Source organism: Somniosus microcephalus, unplaced genomic scaffold (assembly GCF_052327205.1).
Source record: "Somniosus microcephalus isolate GS21.2 unplaced genomic scaffold, FLI_Smic_1.0 unresolved_chr2, whole genome shotgun sequence".
Taxonomy (NCBI): Eukaryota; Metazoa; Chordata; class Chondrichthyes; order Squaliformes; family Somniosidae; genus Somniosus; species Somniosus microcephalus.
In genome coordinates, this window is record NW_028225180.1 from 29,324,737 (window position 1) to 29,343,348 (window position 18,612).

Consider the following 18,612-nt stretch of genomic DNA (forward strand, 5'->3'; position numbering starts at 1 on the left):
CCCAGGCGGAGATTTTCCAAATCGCAGCCTTACGCCTGCAGGAGGGCTGCAAACGGAATTTCTGGTCCACAGTGTTTGATTCTTGATTACTCAGAATAATTCTTTGAAACGTTTACTCGTCTGTTTTTTATTTGCTGATCACTGGTGATGACTCGGCTTTAAAATTTAGTCTTGTGACTCTATTCTAACATTATATATGATGATCCTGATGTAAAAATACTATTGGTGATTCCGATCTAACGATACTGGTTATGACCCTGCTCTAAAAGTACTGGTGGTGACTACTCCAATCTTACTGGTGGTGATTCTACTCTATCATTACTAGTGATGACCCTACTCTAACATTACTGGTGGTCACCCTACTCTAAAATTACCGGTGGTCACTAACATTGCCGGTGGTGAGTCGGCTCAAGATTACTGCTGGTGAAGCAGCTTTAAAAGTTAACATGGTCACACTATTCTAACATAACTTATCATGGTTCGACGCTAACATTACTGAAGATGATCCTAACCTAACAATACTGTTAGTGACTTTATTCTAATATTACTGGTGGTGATTCTACTGTAACATTACTAGTGGAGACATTGCCCTAAAAATACTGGTATTGACCTTGCTCCACAATTACTGTTGGTGACCCTAGTCTAACATTACTGGTGGTGAGTCGGTTCTAACATTACTGGTGGTGACTCTACTCTAACATTACTGGTGGTGAATCTACTCTCCATTACTGGTGGTGAATCTACTTTAAATATTACTCATGGTGAATCTACTCAAACATTACTGGCGGTGACTCTACTCCAACATTACTGGTGGCGACTCTACTCTAACATTACTGGCGGTGACTCTACTCTAACATTACTTGCGGTGACTCTACTCTAACATTACTGGCGGTGACCTACTCTAACATTAATTGTGGCGACCCTACTCTAACTTTATTGTGGCGAACCTAGACTAACATTATTGGTGCTGACCCACTGGTGGTCACTCTATTCTAACATTACTGGTGGTGAACATACTCTAACATTACTGGTGGTCACTCTTCTCTAACATTACTGGTGGTGACCATACTCTAACTTTACTGGTGGTGAATCAACTGTAATAATACTGGTGGCAGTAATACTGCTGAACTTCACCCTTCTCCATCAAATCTGCCTGTCACAATATTTTTACATTACTAGTGATTACCCTACTCTAACATTACTCCTGATGATCCTACTCTGACATTATCGGTAGTGACTGTACGCTAACATTACTTGTTGTGAATCTACTCCAACATTAGTGGTGGTGACTTTTCTCTAACATTACTGGCGGTAATTCTACTAAAACTTTAATTATGGTGACTCTACTCTAACATTACTGTTGGTGAACATTCTCCAACATTAATTGTGTTGACCCCTCTATAACATTGCTGATGGTGACTCTTATCTGATATGAATTGTGGTGTACCAACTCAAACAGCACTGGCAGCATCCCTATTCTAGCATCAGTGGTAAGGAAATTGTACAAACATTACTGCTGGAGACGTTATTCTAGCATTACTGGTGATGTCCTTACCCTAACATTACTGGTGAAGACCCTTCTCTAACATTACTGGTGCTGACTCTAATCTAAGATTACTTGTGGTGACTCTACTCTAACATTAATAGTGGGGAATCTACTCTAACATTACTGGTGGTGACTATACTCCAACTCCACTGGTGGTGTCCTACGCAAACATTACTGGTGGTGACCCTACAGTAACAGTACTGGTGCTGACTCTACTCTAACATTACTTATGGAGACTCTACTCTAAAATTACCTGTGGAGAACCTACTCTAACATACTAGTGATAACTCAAATTTAATGTCATTAGTATTGACACGCCTCTAATGTAACTACTATTGACTCGTCTCCGTCTATGACCTCTGCTTGTCGATCCACTTACCAAGAAAACCGTTTCTCCATACTTGCTGTATCAAAATGCCTCATAATTTTTAATACATTTTAAGATTCCCCTTAACACTCTCGGCTCTAACATGAACAATAACAGGGTTAATTTTTTTATCATTCCTGGAATGTGGGCGCCGCTGGCAAGACCATCATTTATTGACCATCCCTAGTTGACCTTGAGAAGGTGGTGATGAGCCACGTTCTTGAACCTATGAACTCCTTCTGGGGAAGGTACTCCCACAATGCCGTTAGCGATGGAGTTTCAGGAATTTTAACCACCGACGTTGAAGGAACGGTGTTATATTTCCAAGTTAGGATGGTGTGTAACATGGAATGGAACTTGTAGGTAATGGCGTTCCCATACAGCTGAGGCCCTTGTCGTTCTAGCTGGTAGAGGTTGCGGGTTTCAGAGGTGAGGACAAAGAAGCATTGGCGAGTTGCTGCAGTGAAACTTGCAAATGGTACACATTGCAGCCAAGGTGCGCCGCTGGTGGAGGGAGTGAATGTTTAAGGTGATGGATGGGATGCCAATCAAATGGGCTGCTTTGGCCTGGATGGTATCGAGCTTCTTGAGTGTTGTTACAGCTGCACTCATCCAGGCAATTGGCAAGTATACCATCACACTCCCTATAGGTGCCTTGTAGAGAGTCAAAAGGCTTTGGGGAGTGAGGATGTGAGACACTCGATGCAGAATACCCAACTTCTGACCCGCTCTTGTTGCCACATTATTATTGTGGCTGGTCAAGTTCAGTTGCTGGTAAATGGTCACCCCCAGGCTGTTGATGGTGGGGGATTCGGCGATGGTAATGCATGTGAAACACATGCTCGGGCGTGAAGTTGTTATCTTTTCCTGGTACGCATTAAAATTGACTGAAGAAGTTAGGGCATGTCCATTCCAGTGGAAATAACCCTTTAACGGCCTGGCAAGTTTTAATTACTGGAAAATTCCACTCTGGTGATGAAAATTAACTTTTACACATGTGGAGTCTCAAACCTTATGATTTTAATTGTTGTTGGCAGTTGAGGCCAATTATTAAATATATTCAAGAAGGAGATAGATATATTTCTTAAGGCTAAAGGGATGAAGGAATATGGGGAGAAAGCCGGGGCAGGGGACTGAATTTGGATGATCAGCCATGATCTCATTAAATGGCGGAAAAGGCTCCAGGGGCCGAATGGCATACTCCTGCTCCTATCTTCTATGTTTCTAAGATCCATTCAACCATCACCCATGTGCTCGCTGACCTACGTATGCTTTTTAAACAGCACTATTAACTTGTGCTGTCACCTTCACAGATGCGCAATTGTTATATACACATTTGTGTTACTGAGCATTGCAAAATATATTTTAACATAAAAAACGGCAAAAATAAATTCTAAATGTTGTTCTTCCCTAATAATGTTGCATAGTTGTGAAATGCACTAAGTTTGTCATTAACTATATCAAAGTTAAAGATGGGAAACTGCAAAATTACTGTTTGTGTTATATTTTTATGAGATGTCTTATGTATCTGCGTGGAAAAAGCTGCCTGTCATTATGTGAAATTGATAAGTATTTCCACTGGCAATCGCCGCGGTGAGCACAGAGTTTCCTGGGGTTAGTTCAACGCACCTCGCATGGCCACTTGGTTCTGTGCCCTTACGTTGATGACGTCCTTTGCCCTGGGATATTCTACAACTGTCATTGATTGAGGTTGAGGAAAAAGCCCGAGAGCAAGAGGTCACACAAACCTCTTCCCCTAATATGAGAAATCACCCATTATTCGGTGTCATCCTTCTCTCTCACGCACCTTCTCAATACTGCTAAAATTATCGATTAAACTCCCCATCATCCTTACTTCATTTGTACCACGGTTTTGTTTCTTTATATTTCTCGTTGATTTACCTTTGTTTCTGTTTGTTTTTCACAATTTTTCACTTTCCTTACACCACTAAGTCTTTGCTTCCTTCTCTGTGTCACTTTATGTAGCGATTGCAATGTTATTCTGTCGTGAATGTCAATAGCAATATATATACAAATAACCTGAAAGGGCAGTGGAAGCCGATTAAATGGTAAATCTCAAAGGGAAATTTGATAAATACTTGAAAGGGAGAAAATCGCAGGGCTTTATGGAAAGAACAGGGGAGTGGGATTATTTGCATGGCTCTTTCAAAGAGCCGACACAGGCACAGTCGGCCGAAGGGACTCCTTCTGTGCTGTAAGATTCTCTGAATCTGAAAAATATATATTAAAACAGCGGGAATGAAACTGAGCAGGAATACACTGCCCCCAACTCCGGCTGCAGATATTCCATTACAATATGGCGAATTTTAACGTTGGAATTTACCAGATAGGAAAGAACCTATCAGGTTATCCCAAGAATTAAACAAACTGCAGTGATCATATATATCTCCGATCCGCCGATGCCATGGTGTCCGCTTCGAGTCGCAGTTCTAAATCGTTTCTTAGTTTTTGCACATTGATTGTAAACAGGAAGTTCGCCCCTTAGCCCCAATGAAAGGCTATTTCCATTACCCGTCTTACCATTGAGAGCTACTTGGCACAGCAGCATCTTGTGAAACATGACAGATTTCCCGGATTCCAACATCCTTGCGCTCTTTTTCCAGTGCCGTGCATTCAGCGTGGACTCTGCGCAGCCTCTGTAGCTGGGTGAGCTGAGCAGTGTCAGCTGGTCTGACAATTCACACCATCAATTGCTCGCGTCAAGCACCCTGCTGTGGAAACTTGCAACTACAAGCTGGCAAGTGTCGGATGAGTAGATTGCATCGTATCCAGGACAGTTTAAAGGATCATCGATTGCAGCAATACGTAGATAATTATAAAGCCTTAAGAAATTATACGTGTAATTAACCACTGTTAAAGGAAATATAAGTTTTAAATGTTATTTGGGAAGAGGACAAAGCAAATGAAAAAGAAAGCTAATGTATTTTCAACACAGTCATTTCAGAAAAGCGTTAGATCTAAGACATTTGCGAGACAACGGAAATGACAGCATAGAGCAGCGAGCTGGACATGGTAAATAGCGGAAGGAATGAAATACCCAGTCTCAGCATTGCTTTAGGCAAGTTTGTGGCCAGTTGTAGGATCCATTTGCTTACAGATTTCACTGGTCGGCAGCTCAAAGGTCTCACCAGAAAGGATATTTCAGTTCGGGAAATTAGTTATTTATTTAGCGCCTTTCACGGTCTTGGGGTCTCGCAAAGCGCTTCACAGTTGAAGAGCTACTCTTTTGAGATATTGTCACTGCTATTTTATGGATTAACGTGGCAGCCAAGTTCCGTACAACCATGCCCACAAACTATAAATAGCTCAGTTAATCTAGTTACACATGAGTGAGAGTGTCACCGCCCCCCCTTATATTACACTCGATTTGATCTCGGGGGATTGAGAGCAATATATTAGCCTGGATTGATGATTGATTAACAGACAGAAAACAGAGAGTAGGAATAAACGGGTCATTTTCTGGTTGGCAGGTTGTAACTAGTGAGGTGCCACAAGGATTGGTGCTTGGTCCTCAGCTACTTGCAATCTATATTAATGATAGTTGAGTGGGCCGTGTGTAATATATTCAGGTTTGCTGACTCTGCAAAGCTAAGTGGGAAGGGAAATAGACAGGTTAACTGAGTGGGCAAGAAATTGGCAGATGGAATATAACGTGCGTAAATGTGAATGTGTCTGCTTTGTTAGGAAGAATAGAAAAGCAGAATATTATTAAAAAGCTGACAGACTCGTAAATGATGGGATTCAGGGGGATTTTGGTGCCTTTGTAGCGGAATCACAGAAAGGTAACATATAGGTGCAGCAAGCAATTAGGAAGACAAATGATTTTTAGGCCTTTATTTCAGGGGCGTTGGAGTACAAGAGTAAAGAAAATTTCTGCATTTATATAGGGCTTTTGGGGCCACTCTTGGAGTGTTGCGCACATTTTCAGTTTCCTTACGTACAGGCGGATATACTCATCTTGGAGGTGTTGAAACGAAGGTTCACCAGTTGATTCCTAGGATGAGATGGTTTTCATGTGAGGAGACATAAGTAGAATGGATCAATATTCTTTGGAGTTTAGAAGAATGATAGCTCATCTCATTGAAACGTATACATTTCTTACGGGGCTTAACAGGGTAGATACTGAGATGTTGTTTCCCCTGGCGGAAGAGTCCAGAACAAGCTGCCATATTCTCAGGATAAGGGGTCGGACTGAGATGAGGAGAAATTTCTTGGAATTCTCTACCCCAGAGGGCTATGGATGCGCTTTTGTTGAGTATATTCAAGAATGTGCTCGATAGATTTTTGGAAACTAAGGGAATCAACTAATGTGGTGAGAGGGCGGGGAAGTGGAATTGAGGTAGAAGATCAGCCATGATTGTGTTGAATGGCGAAGCAGGCCTGATGGACCCTATGGCCTACTCCTGCTCCTATTTCTTATGTTCTTCAGTTCAAGTGGTAATGGATAATGTATATAAAAAGAATAAAACACAAACGGTGCTGGATATATGCAACGAAAACAAGCAATACCGAAAACACACAACCTTTTGTGTGAAGAAGCAAATCAGTTGATGCTTCACGTGTAGACCCAGCGTCAGATTTACATTTTTTGGTAAAGATACCTTGATTAGAAAGTGTCCAACTTCCATACACAGCCTCTGCTGAGGTAACTGATCTCATCCAGTGTGGAACGAGCTCCACAAAGAGAAGAAGGTCCTTGGCGCCATTTGCACTTTGTATGTTCGCTGATCTCACTCCCTGTGCCAATGAGCTCCAAACTGAGCAGAAACGGTCTAGTTTCAATCCATCCTGTGCTGAGATTGCTAATCGAAGACATTGTGGCACTGAGGCCCAAACAGAGATGGAACGGCCTATGCTCCATCGAGGTCTCTGCTGTTAGCTCGCCTAACATTGTTCCACATGGCAGACTGGTCAAGAAGTTAAAAGCCCATGGGAACCACGGCAAAGTGTCAAGTTGGATTCAAAACTGGCTCGGAGGCAGGAAGCAGAGGGTTTTGGTTAATGGATGTTTTTGTGACTGGAAGGCTGTTTCTAGTGGGTTTACGCATGGCTCAGTCCTTGGTCCCTTGCTTTTTGTGGTATATATCAACGATCTTGACTTGAATATAGGCGGTATGATTAAGAAGTTTCCAGAAGATAGTAAAATCGGCTGTGTGGCAGATACTGAAGAAGGAAGCTGTAGACTGCAGGAATATATTAATAAATTGGTCAGGTGAGCAGAACACTGGCAAATGAAATTCAATACGGAGAAGTGTGAGGTTATGCATTTTGGGAGGGCGAACAAGGATAGGGAATACACATTAAATGGTAGGACACTGAGTAGTGTAGATGAACAAAGTGACCTTGGAGTGCATGTCCACAGATCCCTGAAGGTAGCAGGCCAAGTACATAAGGTGGTTCAGAAGGCATACGGATTGCTTGCCTTTATTAGCCATGGCATAGAATACAAGAGTAGGGTGGGTTATGCTTCAACTGTATAAAACACCAGTTAAGTCTCAGCTTGGGTACTGCGTGCAATGCTGGTCACCACATTACAGCAAAGATGTGATTGCAGTAGAGAGGGTACAGAGGAGATTTAAAAGCATGCTGCCGGGAGTAGAGAATCTTAACTATGAGTAAAGATTGGATAGGCTGGATCTGCTTTCCTTGTAACAGAGGAGGCTAAATGCGACAACTTATTGAGGTGTATAAAATAATGAGGGGCATAGATAAAGTGAATAGAAATGATCTATTTCCCTTAGAGTGTGGTCAAAAACCAGGGGGCACAGATTTAAAGTAATTGGGGGAAGGATTAGAGGGGATTTGAGGGGTAATTTCTTCACCCAGAGGTTTGTGGATGTCTGGAACTCACTGCCTTAAAGGGTGGCAGAGGCAGAAACCGTAGACACATTTAAAAAGTACTTGGGTGTGCACTTGGGATGCTCTAACCTGCAGGGTTATGGACCAATATCTGGGAAGTGGGATAAGGCTTGATAGCTCTTTGTTGGCCGGCGCAGACACAATGGGCCAAAATGGCCTCCTTCCATGCTGTAACGTTCTATGGTTCTATTATTCTATGAACCCTATGTGGCAGTGAGGGCCTCACAGAACAGAAAAGGCAAAGTTTCTAACCGAGGCCTGTGGTGAGTTGGCTCACTTCACCCAGTGCGGTATGGTGCCACACAGAGCAGGAATGTCCCCTGTTTCATCACCGGCCCTTTCTCAGTAATCTGATCTCAAAATTAGGAAAATAGATAGAAGAGTCGGCCATTCAGCACTTCGAGCCTGCTCAATTAGACCATGGCTGATCTGTATGGTAGCTGCATTTTGTTGCTTTGTGTCCATAACCCTTAATACCATGCCTAACAAAAATCCATCAACTCAACATTGATGTTTTCAATTTTCCCATGCCTCAGCAGTGTTTGCGGGAGAGAGATCCAGATTTTCACTATCCATTTTTGAGAAGAGTTTCTCCCTGAGAGCTCCCCTGCAGAACCTAGCTCTAAAGTTAAGTAAATGCCCACTTGTTCTGGACTCCCCTCCTTCCACCTGAGGAAATAATTTATCTCTATCTACGCTATCAACTCCGTTAATCAGGTAAAACACCTGAATCAGAACACCACTGAAGGGGATACAAGCCTAGTCTATGTAACCTGTCCTCTTTATTTAACACTATTTGACCCGGTATCATTCAGGTGAATCTACACTTCACCCCCTCCAAGAACAAAATATCCTTCCTGAGATGCGGTGCCCAGAACTGAATGCAATACTCTATATGGGCTGTAATGAGAGTGTCATATGACTGTAACATAAATGCACCACTTTGTATTCCAGCCCCCTTGAGATGTAGCACAACAAAAGGAAGTCGATACGTATTTCAGGGGACAGAATATAGGGAGAAATGACAGTGGAATGGGAGTAAGACTTTCAGAGAGAAGCACAGATGTAATGAGTGGAATAGCTTCCTACGATGAGGTAAAGGAGTATAAATCTATAATTTTCAAGTTAACATCTTATTCAGGAACTTTACTCTAAGTAGATAGTGATTTTGCTTAAAGACTGTTGCCCCTCACTGAAATATCTATTTCAATATTCCATATGCACCTGGAACAGAGTGGAGTTTACAAAATAAAGCATTATATGGATTTCTCCAGTGGCAATCTAGTGGGGTCATTTTAACGTGACCTGCCCATCGACAAACTGACAATACCGGGTGCAAAGCTGGATTTGCACTTCGCCCGATTTCACTTCACATTGAAGTCAATGGAGACCAGTATTGGGCGGAGTGAAAAACGCGAACGCTTCCATCTATAAAGACAAGGGCAGCAGGCGCATGGGAACACCAGCACCACCAAGTCCCACTCCAAGTCACACATCATCCTGACTTAGAAACATATCGCCGTTCTTTCATCATTGCTGTGTCAAAAACCTGGAACTCCCATCGTAACGGCACTGTGGGAGTACTTTCACCACACAAACAGCAGTGGTTCAAGAAGGCGGCTCAGCACCACCTTCTCAAGGGCAATTAGGGATGGGCAATAAATGCTGGCCTTGCTAGCGACACGCACATCCCATAAAAATAAAAAAACTGTTGTCTCGACCGATCTTGTCAGTTTCCCGGTGGGCTAGTTAGGTTAAAACTGGCCTTACTGATCTTTAGGGAGCTCATTAGACCCTTCTGTCGAGGAAAGGGCTCTGTTACGAAAGGGTCTTGCTTCTTACCAGCATCTTATTAATCGAGCAACAAGAGACCTAGGCCTAGAAATTCAGTTGGCTGCGCCAGCCGTTAGCGCCTTAGGAGGAGTAGATCTCGAGCGCTAGGTGCTTAGTGCCCGGGCGCAGCGTGATCTGCACCTCGCCCCAACTTCAGGAGACATTTAGCGCTGGTGCAAAGTCATTGCGCGTGCTCACCTGCGCACGCAGATCATGACGTCATTTCGTCGTGCAACGCCCTTTGTGCGCCCGGAACCGGAACTTCACTCACGCCGCCCCATTGCGCACCTGGTGGCCCGAACGACTGTGAAGTGGAACGGTGCACAGCCGAGGTGGGCCGCGGGGAGCGCAAATTAAAGGGCCTTTACCCTGCACTATAAAGGGCAGCCATTTTGCAGCACTCACTCTTGTGCAACGGATTTTTGGAGAGAGACCAAGGAAGAGAGCTTACTGCTTTGGCCCAACACTAGGACAGGTATTTTTGGCTTCAGGCCAGAGCTTCGCAATTCTCTTTGCCTTCATTGAGATCTCAGTGTTTGCCAGCATATTATGGGGGCTGCATTGGGTGCCAACGCTGAGTTTCAGCATTATGTCTGAAGGGCTTACAGACGCCGTGAGAGAGTGGCAGCCCTGGCTAGACGCAGAGGGGGCAACAGGCGTTGGCAACGGAGGCCTTACCCACTCAGGGAATACCACCAGCAGTTCTCCTATCTCAACATGTCTGCCGCGCAGTGTGTTAGGAGGCTGCGATTCAAAAGGGAGGTGGTTGCAGAGATCTGCCAGCTGCTTCACAGAGATCTGCGTCCACAGCTGAGGTGCACGACGTCTCTGTCGGTGGCAGTGAAGGTGATGGTAGCTCTCAGCTTCTATGCCACCGGCTCCTTCCAATCCGCTGCTGGGGGCATCACTAACATCTCCCAGTTCGCCGTGCATTGCTGCATCTGCCAGGTGACCAATGCCCTTTTGAGAAGGAGATGTCAATTTATCTCCTTCCCCATGACCCTGGACAAGCAGCAGCAGCGTGCAGTGGAATTTGCAAGATTAGCGGGCTTCCCCATGGTGCAGGGCGCCATTGACTGCATGCATGTGGCTTTGCGGGCACCTCTGGAGCATGCCGAGGATCACTGCAACTGGAAGGGCTACCATTCCCTCAACGTACAGCTGGTGTGTGACCACAGGCAGCGCATTCTTGATGTCAATGCCCGCTTTCCAGGCAGCAGCCACGATGCCTTTATCCTGCGACAGACAACTGTGGCTGACATGTACCAGGCACAGCCCCACCGAAGAGGATGGCTTATCGGGGACAAAGGCTATCCTTTGTGTACCTGGCTCATGACCCCGCTCTGCGCGACCAGTACCCCTGCTGAAGAGGCATACAACGAGAGCCATCAAGCGACCAGGAACATCATTGAATAAACAATCGGCGTCCTGAAGCAACGGTTCCGCTGTCTGGGTCGCTCCGGTGGAGCCCTCCAGTATTCGCAGGAGCGAGTCTCCCAATTCGTCGTCTTTTGCTGCATGCTGCACAACCTGGCTATCCGCAGGACTCAGGCACTGCCACCTCACGTTGGACCACCACCTCAGGACGAGGAGCATGAGGAGGAGGAGGAGGAGGAGGAGGAGGAGTACCAACCCAGGAGGGAGGCAGAAGGTCCAAGGGCCGCCCGTCGGTGGCTTATTGAACGTCACTTCTAGGCCCCCTGTCAGGGAATGGCTTGTGCCAATGAAAGAGCATGATTGCAGCCGCTCCGCAAGCCCTCAGCCAGTTAAGGCAAGAAACACTTCAAAGATCAAACATGGACAATCTGAATAAAGAAAATGGTTTATTCTACAAACTCAGGGCCCTTCCCACATGAAAACCAAAAGCAGACGAAACCCCCAAAAAACACTCAAACACATGACTCACTCCCACAATCTGGGGAGCATTAACAAAAGATGTAAACAAAAATGGCCTTCATCCTCGGCCTTCACAAAACACCCATTCCAAAAAACAAAACATTTGGCCACACCCTCTACTTTGTGGCCCGCGAGGGCGATGCCTTCTGCAAACTTTTGCGGCCCCTGCACGCCCTGCTGCTCCTCCTCAAAGTGAGGCCAGTGGCTGCTGCAAGGCTGGGGCAAGGCTCCTGAGGGGCACATGTCGTGACGGCAGATGCCCTTGGGGGTCGGCCTAGACGAGGTCTGGCCATCGAGGGGCCGGCTGGTGAATGCTGCAGCTGTGGCTGGGCAGCATCAGTCGCTGCAGCAGCTCGTGGCAGCTCCACTGGGGGAGTGGCAGTGGCGGCTGGAGGAATGGGGGCAAGCTGGCGGATGGCAGGTGCTCGCTGGTCGCCTGAGACACTGGCACTCACCTGGGCCAGCACTGCAGCATGCGCAGCAATCTGCCGAGGGACAGACCGCTGTGCTGTTGCAGCACGGCAGTTGCCCTGGAATGCCTGGCTGACGCAGCGAGTGTGGCAGCAGTGAGTGCCCGTGTTGCCCTGTTCTGTGACTGCATCAGAGCAGCCAGTGACTGCACGGCACCACTGATCACCTGGCCAATCGCTGCCTGAGCTGCCCCGAATTCCGCCCGACTCGCTGCCTGATCTGCCCCAAATTCCGCCAAACTCGAGGCCTGTGAGGCCCCGAATTCGGTCACACTCCGGGACAGGGACTCAATGGCCTCAGGCATCCATGCCACTACCCCCATGAGCTCCGTGTGCCGGCGCTCCGAGTCCGCGGACATGTCCTCGAGGAGGCGCAGCTCCTCGGCGGTGACCGTCTCCGGACTGGAGGCCGGACTATCCCTCTGGGGAGAAGGCCGCCGAGCTGCCCGACCCTTCCTGCATTGCTGGACGCCGCTGGGCCCAGCAATTGGACTCCCCTCTGACCCTTCCCCCCTCTGGGGAGAAGGCCACTGAGCTTCCACCCCCTCCTGCGTTGCTGCAAGCCGCTGGTCCCAGGAGCTAAACTCCCCTCTGACACTTCCCCCAGGCACCCCTCCAGGGAAGATGTGTCCCCTACATTGGCATGGCTTGCTGCGGCTGTGGGTTCCCCTGATGGGCCGCCTTCCGCTTCCTCCCCCTTCTCCTCCTCTTCTGAAGGGCTGTCACTGGGAACTTCAGGGACCTCCTCCTCACCATCTGAAAGCAGGAAGGCACAAGAGTAGATTTAGAGTGAGGAGAGGGCGTCAGCGAGGGATGCATGAGTGGTGGCATTCAGCGCATTGGTCGGCCAGTGGCAAAGGATGTAGAACTGATGCGCAAGTGGGACGAGAGAGGTCCAAAAGGTGATGTCCTTACCATTGGTGCCCAGAACAGGGTCGGCATCTCCAGATGCAACGGGGCCAATCACCCGGGCACCCATGATGCGCTCCACGCGCTGTTGCAGCTTGGTGAGCTGCTGGATCTGGTGTCCGCCTACCCCGGTCTCAGTCCGGCTCCTCTTATTGTTGGCCAGCTTGCCCTGCAAGAGAAAGGACGGCCTCTAAGTATAGTGTGTAGCCCTGATCTTGTGTGCATTGCCTCCCATGGTGGAATAGCCTGGCCAGTGTGTAGCCCTGACCTTGTGTGCACTGCCTCCCATGTTGGAATAGCCTGGCCAGTTTGTAGCCCTGATCTTGTGTGCACTGCCTCCCATGGTCGAATAGCTTGGCCAGTGTGTTAAGTGCAGAATGTGCAATTGATGTTCATGACTGTCCCATAGCTGCTGCATGAGGGCTGGCCATTAGGGCTTTCAGGTCCCTTTGCCCATAATGTGAGGTGCACATGCAAGGATGAGGAGGACACTGGAACGGGCACTCACCCTGACAATCCTGGCGAGGTCATTTAGCTTTTTGCGGCAATGTACAGAGCTCCTGGGGACCTCACTGTTGGATGTCACCCTGGTGGTGACATGCCTCCAGGCTTTCCGGTAGACGCGGGCGGCTGGCTTCTTCCCATTGTCCGGAAACAAGGTATGGTGTCTCTTCTCCACAGCACCAACCAGCACCCTTAGATCATGCTCTGAGAAGTGCTGCGCTCATTCACGGGCATTCTCCAACCTTTCAGGCGCTATTTGGGTCCAGCAGCAGTGTTCAGGACTAGCTGGAGGGCTGCAGTGTCCAGGGCATGGCAGCAGACCAACTCGAGCCTTCCCCCTTAAGAGTTGGCCGGCGCCAGGGTGTCTGCTGTCAATCAAGAAATGACCGCACCTGCGCTGCGCCCGGCCTCGGTGGTATCGCTCAGCACCGCCGGCTTAGCGCCTAAAGATAGTCGTGCATCGCCAGTTTTAGCGCTCGAGCAAACTCTTAGGGCGAAGCTACTGAATATCGGCGAAGTGGCCTCGACTTTGCACCAGGCGCAAACTTTAGCGGCTGCCCGACCTTACCGCCCCAAAAGTGGCTACAAGGAATTTCTAGGCCCTAGTGTTTTGGAATTTGTGGTCAACGGCGAAGGGATGGTGCTCGCCACTGAACTTGAAGTAAGCTGCCCACAAAGATCTAGTGATATCTGTGGCGTGAATTTCACCTTTCCTGACGTTGCTTTGAATCCGCCGCCAAATCAATGGAATCCACAGCGTCCAGTAAAAGAGATAGCATCAAGAGCCTAAGCAGCCAATCATATTGAAGAAATCTCAAAGACGGAAATTCAGCAGGTAAAATGCAGAGATTATAAATTACAATAACGTCGTGACAGACACATAGGATTGATAGAGAATCTGAAATATCATTAAAAAAATCTTTCATAAAATTATTACCTTAAAAACAATGTTATGCTTAAAATATTAATGTTATAAATTGACATTCCACTATTATAAAATTATTTTTTCAGGGTCAGAAAGGTTGTTCAGTTGTCACTACGACGTTAAAAAGCCAATATTTTTGTATTATATTTAAATAGCGATATTCCAGCCGAATGGGGTAAGTGTTCGCAAGGACCTAGATTTCAGTGTCATTTGAATTGATCGTCGGCTTTGGGGAGTTCCACAGCGTGACCTGTGGAGAAGCTTAGAATCACTGACAGCAGTTTCTGTATTTCCGCGTCGATTTACACATGCGCTGAATTTAGCAGTTGCTGTCAATTTCAGAGGAGGACTGGCGGTGAAGGCTGAGAGTTTTGCCGTCATTACCATCACAAAATCTGGCTGGGCTGATGCGTTTTTGTAGAAGGCGATCAGCTATGATATTCTCGATAGCTGATACCTTCTCGACACTCACACTCTAGGCCTATGAGTGTTAAGCACGTAAGAGCATAAGAAATTGGAGCAGGAGTCGGCCACACGGCCCCTCGAGCCTGCTCCACCATTCAATAAGATCATGGCTGATCATCGACCTCAACTCCACTTTCCTGCCCGATCTCCATATCACTTGATTCCCCTAGAGGTAAAAATCTATCTATCGCAGACTTGAATACATTCAAAAGCTTTGCATCCGCAACTTTCTGGGAAAGACAATTCCAAAGATTCACAACCCTCTGAGTGAAGAACTTACTTCTCACCTCGGTGTTAAATGGCCTACCCCTTATCCAGAGAGTATGCCCCTAGTTCTAGACACGCCATCCAGGGGAAACAAGCTCTCAGCATCTACCCTGCCAATCCCCTTCAGAATCTTGTATCTTTCAATGAGATCACCTCTCATTCCTCTGAACTGCAGCGTCTCGGCCCATTCTACACAATCTCACATCATAGGATAGCCCTCTCATCCAGAGAAGCAATCTAGAGAACCTTCGTTGCAACGCCTACAAGGCAAGTATATTCTTCCTTAGATACATACACCAAAACTGTGCACAATGCTCCCAGTGTGGTCTCACCAAGGCCCTGTATAATTGACTGCAATAGAACTGAATATCAGGTGCTGCGTACAACGGGCGGCCAAACTGATACCGCCCACTTTGCACCATGGCCCGAGAAGAATTTCTAGCCCTCTAGACGGTATTAAGATTTGAAGCAGGAAACAGTCGATTAATTTCCGGCAAACTACTGAACATACAAAATTGGCATGTGTATTTCAAGCTGCTGGAAGACAGATAGCACGGTTTCCGGGTTTGAATATGGCAGATCTCATGCTTAGCCTTCAGCAAGGTATTTCCAAAGCAAGGTGCTGACATTCCGTACCTTCATCTATTAATCATAAAAAGCACAAATACACTTCCAATAGTGTTCAATGGATAATAATTTGGAAGCATATCCCGGGCTGATTTTCAGTCTTCCCAGCTTGCGGGCTGTCAAGTAATTTCATCAGCCCCACCTTCACTATGCGGACAGCTCAGCTAACCCAGCACCCTTGAGACCGAATCTGGGCTTGAGATCCACTCTAAGATATTGCTTAATATTGCTTAAAAATATCTTCCGTAAATCACCTTTCAATTTGATTTACGGAAGGAACGACACAAAAATTTTAAAAAATGTATTTCCTATCTTTCCCAAATATCCAGGATAATAAACTTTACCAACATTCAATTGCATTACAAATTTAGAATAAAACAACACGATCGGTTTGTATTGTGCAACCAGGGGAACTAATATCACTCTGATTCTGGTTGTGTGACCTACATCACAACCTCTGAGATCAACGGACGGATGAGACGAGGATGAATTCTAGATTTCCATCTCTGTGAAGCTCTGTATAAGAAAAGACCTTGGGTCAGAATTTGTGGTGGGTGGTCCGCCGTCATACCGCCTTTGAAATGGACCACAAGTTGCGAACTGTCAGTGTACGCATTGACAAATCATCCATACGGCCAAAGAAAAAACAATTTCTGGCACAGAGTTGGGCTATTCGCCCCCAAACTGTCCAGCAATTGCTTCCAAAAATATTTACTGTTGATGTAAACAGGCCCAGGGCGTGTTTGCATCAGTGTAAGGGGATACCTCAGGCATGTTGTAATCATTTTCATCGGTGAAATCGAATAGTTTAATTGTATCTCGTTGGTTTTTCTTGTTTTTGCAAAAGATTGGAGTTTTAATGATGTCAATAATAATTATCTGCCAAATTATTTCTTTACTAACAGAACCAATATATAGTGAAGCTGGTGGAATGAAGCTAATTAGGAATTAAATTCCAATCCTGGAAAGTCATTATAATTTTAAATGATTACGGGATTCCCCTCCGAAATGATGTAAAATAATTCTGTTTCCTGATTTGGAGGACACGGCCCAGAATTTATTAATTTTTTCCGTATTTATTAGAATAAATATTTCTAATCCATTTGAAACACTTATGTTTCCTTTCAGAATCAGCGTTGCTTCTTCTTATGACTTCCAAATATCATGTTACCTTTGCCCAGAACATTTCAATTTTCGTTTGATTTTCAAATGTTATGATTTGAAACCTATATTTACTAGAAAGCTGTATCCATGCGGGATGCAGTAACAGGGGTAGATCTTGACTTTGATAGTGTAAAAGGAGCGATAATGAGTGTGCAGTCCATTTTACATCTCCCCCGATTTGTATTTCCTTTGACTTTAATGGGGAGAGATGTAACACGGGCTGCTGAATCGATATCACCCAATTAACACTGTCGCTAAAAGTCATGATCTACCCCAATTTCTGATTTGCACACATACTGTTTCTTTTCAGTAAAGTCCGCCAATAATAAACTTCCTTTCCTACCCTTCCCTACAGTTAACATGTAGGCGATTGCGATCCTGTCCCGGGGAAAGTGCGGTCTCTCCAAACACATCACTCACTACCTGGTGGCCATGGCAGCAGCGGATCTGCTGGCCGTCATCACTGGCATTATACTCAATCGGTTCATCAACATTTACTTTCCAGGAAATGATCTGTTGCTTACTTTGGTATGTCGGACCAAAACAGTACTAGATTATGCACCCAGAGACTGTTCTGTCTGGTTAACTGTCGCCTCCACTTTTGACTGCCTTATAGTATATTTTGCGAGAAGCTGACAAACAAATATTGCACCAAGGAAACGGACGCTGTGATTGTAGTCAAGGTGCTCGCTCTGACCTGTTTAAAAAACATCCCTTGATACTGTGTATATGAACCTCTGTATAGAATTAGCAAAGTGCACAGGCATAGCCAGATAAGATCAAAATTATATCCTTCACCCCTATGGAAAGCATTTCCTTATTTTGGGTGTATAGCGACTCCTTTTCTCCCATTATTCACTATTTTGCTGCTCAATGCTCTGACCGTGAGATATATATTATTGGCGAGCAGAGTCCGCAGGCCATTGCGGGGCAATGCCAGCCCTGAAAATAACCCTGATCTGAGATGGAGAACCGCAGAAAATCCATAATTTTACTTTTCAGTATATCCGGCAATTTTACACAGTTATGGCTGAAGTACATGGCCCATTACCTGTGTTACCTAATTAGTAATACCTATTCATACACAGGTTACAATAACCCGGTTTATATCCTTCAAGAAACCGGATATATGCTCCTGCTGTTGAGCTGCTGCACAAAATTGTTGCAGTGACACAGACTAAATTCAGAGAAGAGCTAAAAAAAATGATGAAATATCCATTAAATATGAATGTTGAGCTGTAGATGGTTAGAAACACTATGAATTTGCTGGTATTATAATTCAAATTAGAAGATCAGAACAAAAGGAACACAGGCAGACGTAGGCCTCACAGCCCCTGCAGCCTGCTCCAGTATTCAACAACAGCATGACTAAACATTTACATCAACTCCATCTTTCCCACCATATTTAATTTCCTTTAATTCCCTTAGAGTCCAAAAATCTATCGATCTCAGTCTTGAATATATGCAAAGACTGAGCATCCACCGCCCCTTGGCTTAGATAATTCCAAAGAGCCACAACCCTCCGTGAACTCAGTCCATAATGGCCGATACCTTATTCTGAGACTCCGCCCCATCTTTCCGATTACTGTATTTGGTCACGAGACATATGAGCTTACAGACCAGATTCACACTCTCCAGTTACATCGTAGTTTAACTTGCCGCTAATGTTGCAACGCCGTGCTTTTTCGCTAGGTAGTTCGTTTTAATAAAACCATGTTAATGACTATTCTACTGCTCTGCTCACCGGCTTCCAACCCTG

General features: G+C 45.8%; 1 pseudogene; it reads left to right on the plus strand.

Moving 5' to 3' along the window:
* The first annotated feature begins 17,213 nt into the window (after nucleotides 1–17,213).
* Nucleotides 17,214–18,095, plus strand: LOC147092387 (uncharacterized; annotated as a pseudogene).
* Nucleotides 18,096–18,612: the final 517 nt, after the last annotated feature.